Source organism: Crocuta crocuta, unplaced genomic scaffold (assembly GCF_008692635.1).
Source record: "Crocuta crocuta isolate KB4526 unplaced genomic scaffold, BGI_CrCroc_1.0 scaffold299, whole genome shotgun sequence".
Lineage (NCBI taxonomy): Eukaryota > Metazoa > Chordata > Mammalia > Carnivora > Hyaenidae > Crocuta > Crocuta crocuta.
The window spans coordinates 5453575-5457640 of record NW_027532747.1 but is presented as its reverse complement, the minus strand read 5'-3'; the positions used below and the strand labels follow the sequence as shown (position 1 = coordinate 5457640).

The following is a 4066-nucleotide window of genomic DNA, read 5'->3' as shown; positions in this document are numbered from 1 at the left end:
TGTGAGCAGAGGAGGGACAGAGAGAGAGGGAGACACAGAATTTGAAGCAGGCTCCAGCCTCTATGCTGTTAGCACAGAGCCTAATGCAGGGCTTGAACTCACAAGCCANAGCCCGATGCGGGGCTCGAACCCACAAACCGCGAGATCATGACCTAAGTGAAAGTCGGACGCTTAACCGACTAAGCCACCCAGGCGCCCCTAGGAGCTGCTATTTTTAAATTTTATTTTAGAAAGAAAGAGAGAGAGAGGGATGGAGAAGAGAGAGAGTGAGAGAAAGGGAGAGAGAGAGAGAGAGAGAGAGAGAATATATTAAGCAGGCACCACACTCAGCACAGAGCCAAATGCGGGGCTTAATCCCACAACCCTGGGATCATGACCTGAGCTGAGATCAAGGGTTGGACACTCAACCGACTGAGCCACCCCAGTGCCCCGCCCTCATCGACACTTTAGTAGTTGTGTAGAAGTACTCTAATGACAGTTATAGTTATTATTATTTCTGGATGTTTCCTAAGCGACAGAAATTGTGCTACATGAGAGTTTTGCATGCATCTCTCTTTTCCTTCTTAAAAATAGGGCAAATGAAGAATCAGAGAGATACGGAAACTTGCTCCAGGTCACACAGCCCTGTAGTGGCATACCTGCAGCTCCTGGGTCCCATCAGGAGAAGCACCATCAGGATGTGTAGACAGGTGGAGATCTGGAGTCAGACAGACCTGGGCACATGTCCCCCATCACCATCCATTCTCGGTATCACCTTGGACAACTCCTTCACTCCTCTGAGCTTCAGTCTGCATCCATAAAACAGGAACAGTTTGTGTTGTTTCAGAGGACCATAGTGGCTGATAAATTATTGTTTTTTGATAACATGTATTATACCTTGTATTTTCCACCTTTTTGGTTGGTTTTGTCTGTTTTCCCTTCTAGAATATGAAGTCTAAAACTCAGAATCTATGCCATTCTGTTAATAGCTGAACTGGCAGAATCTAGCCCAAGTCCAGCATATTATTGACACTTGATCAGGATTTGCTAAGTGACCAGATAAATGATACCATGATTGCAAACAGAACCTGGCACGTGCTGAGCACGGTTCCCTCCCTCTTCTGGACCTGGGTCCAAATGGCTGTGTGGGGCAGTAGGATACAAAATAAGATAAAGGGGACATGGTAAACAATGCATTATGTGCCCCGTTTCCTCAAGTGGCATCAGTTTTAAAAACCAATACCCAGAGGGAAGAAGAGAGACTTAGATAATGTCCACTAGCTACTGGGTTTTGCAATCCTGCCCGTAAATCCCTCAGATATGGCATGGTTTCTCCATGTGACACTTCCAAACTAACTTTGGCATCTCATCCAATTGGATGAAGTTTATTGATAGGACTGGATAATTCCTGAAGTAATAGCTACATAGCAATAGCTCTAAGAGCTGCTATTTAATGAGTGCTTGGTGTACTAGGGATCATAATATATACCTTATAGGATATATTTAATCATTACAAGATGTTTAGAGGAAATTACAATGGTCCCTCTCTTCCGTAAGTAAACTGAGGCTCATCTTCCCCAAATCACAGGACTCATAAGTTGGTGGGGGGGGGGCTCCAATCGGCATCCAGGATTCCCTACTTTTATTCCGTGGCACGGTTCCATGCTTCTTACCTGCAGGGCAGGCTTCTGACCATCCCAGGTCTGCAAACCACTCTCATGAACCCACGGTAAATAAAGGTCGTTCCAGAGTTGGAAAAGCGATCATAAAGGTTGCACTATTCTGCATTGCTGACATTGTTGGCCTTCCCTTAGGGCTTTCTGCTTGAATTTTGGGCAGTAGCTTGAATTGTGCACCCCCTCCTCTCCCAGCAGATATGTTCAAGTGCTAAGCTACCGTTCTTCAGAATGGGGCCTGTTTGGAATTACGGTCTTTTCAGGAGTAATGAGTTACTTTAAGATGAGGTCATACTGGATTAGAGCGGGCCAAATCCAATGAGTGGTGTCCCTGTAAGTTCCTATAAGAAGAGGAGAGAGACTCAGAGGAGAAGGCCACGTGATGGTAAATGCAGAGATTGGGGTTGTACAGCTACAAGCCAAGTACAACACCCAGGACTGTTGAGAGCCACCAAGGCCAGGACAGGGCAAGGAGGTTTATTCCCTAGTATCTTCAGAGGGAACGTGGTCTCGTTGGCACCCGACTTCCACACCTGCAGGAGAATAAGTTTCTATTGCTCGAAACCACCTGGGTTGTGGTAACTTGTTATGGCAGCCTCGGGAGAACACATCCCCATTCCGGAAATCTTGCCTCTCTGGCGTCCCAGCCCAGATGAGTGAGAGCAGAGGTGGCACGGGGTGGGGCTTAAGTGCCGCTGGATGCGGGCATCCCCCAGCCTCAAGGAAGAGGGTCCACAGCTGGTTCACCTGCCGGTTAAAAACACCTGCTGCAGAAGATGCAGGCACAGGAACCGGAAGCCTGGCTGCCTGGAGCCCCCGCAAACTGGTGCGCGTGACGCCGAGCAACAACAATAACTCGCTCTAATGTGCTTTCAAGTTTACACGCTGCTTTTCAGATCCTAAGACTCGTCTAATCCCGTGGATATTAGTATTCCTTTTATTCCCCAAGAAACTGAAGATTAAAATGCTTAGGAGATTTACCCAGGCAGGTAAATTAGAGGAGTGAGCATATAAACCCCGAACGGTAATGCCCCACCCAGCACTGCATTCGCTGAGAGCCGTCTGCATTCCAGGGTACCAAGGCAAGGAGGGGTCCCTTCCCTCCAGCGGATACGATGTAGGGGTTCAGACAGATATAAAAACAGACCAGCACCATGTGGGGGTCAGCGACAGATGGAGGGAAGGTACTTGTGCAGTGGGCACACCTGCCCCAGCCTGTGGTTCAACCAGGGGGACATGGGTCCTGAGCTTGGCTTTGAGGGAAGGTTAACAGTTAGAAAGGCAGAGAAGTAGGCACGGGTGGTCGGCCGGGGGTTCTCAAACTTTCTGGTCCTAGGAACCCTTAATACACGTATAAATTATGCTAGACCCCAAAGAGCTTTTGTCATGTGGGTTATTGGTGGGGTTAGCCACCAATATTTATAATATTAGAACTCAAAAGAGAAACGATAAAAATATTTCCTAATTTTGTTGAAAGGAACAATAGTAAACCCGTCACATGTGAACACAAGTCATATGTATGCATATATTTATGGAAAATTATTCCAAAAAAAGAAAAACACAGGCCAGAGTAAAGCAGCCTTGTTTTACATTTCTGCAAGTCTCCTTAACGCCCGGCTTGTTAGCAGACAGCTAGGTCTTTTCTTCTGGCTCACATTCAGTCTGTTGTGATGCGTCGCTTTGGCTGATGTCTGGCCTCACACTCCTAGGAAGCAGGAAAAGGAAGGAGGGCACCAGGGGCCCCTGAAGGGCTCTCGTGGTTTCCAGGGGATCATCACCCCAATGCTGAGAGCTGTAGTCCTGGGCAGACGGACTGTCCCAGGCCGAGGGAAGCCACAGCACAGAGTGTCTGGGGAATGAATTACACGCAGCTCAGCAAGACCAGAGCATATGGGGAAAGACCTCGAATGGCAGGAAGCACCCCTGAAGTGATGGTGGCGGGGAGGATCCAGATCCCGATGTCCAGGGTTCAGCCAGCAGGTGATGGAAAGCCACTGAGGGTTTTCGTCAGGGTAGGGTCAGGGGCAGTTGGCACAGAAAAAGAGCACTTATGCTGCTGGGGGGAAGGCCTTGGGGCAGGATGAGTGAGAGGGGATAAGACCAGAAGCTGCTGCAGTGGTATGGGCGATGGATGTCTCTGGAAGATTCTAGAATGATCTATCTATCACTGGCTTACATCACAGTACAAAGCCACAGTTCGTACTGATGGCCCTGAGCCAATGAGACAAGGTTAATCACACTGAATAGGCTGTTTTAAGAACAGAGGAAATGTTTCCATTAAAATAATTAAAATCTTAAAACGTTTTGGGGCTCAAAGGTATATGTTTCAGTTACCTAGAAAATCTACTTGCTGAAACAGTTCATTTTCTCATGATCTCAAGAAGTAAGATTTACCGTATTTTCTCTATACA

At 47.5% G+C, this 4066-nt stretch overlaps 1 long non-coding RNA gene across 1 annotated transcript; it reads right to left on the bottom strand.

The window, feature by feature from the left end:
- Positions 1-3166: 3166 nt before the first annotated feature.
- LOC144245568 (uncharacterized) lies at positions 3167-3775 on the bottom strand. Its single transcript, XR_013339306.1, has 2 exons — positions 3558-3775; positions 3167-3360 (listed from the first exon to the last, which is right to left on the bottom strand). It is a non-coding gene; the product is annotated as an uncharacterized LOC144245568 (long non-coding RNA).
- Between the last annotated feature and the right edge of the window lie 291 nt (positions 3776-4066).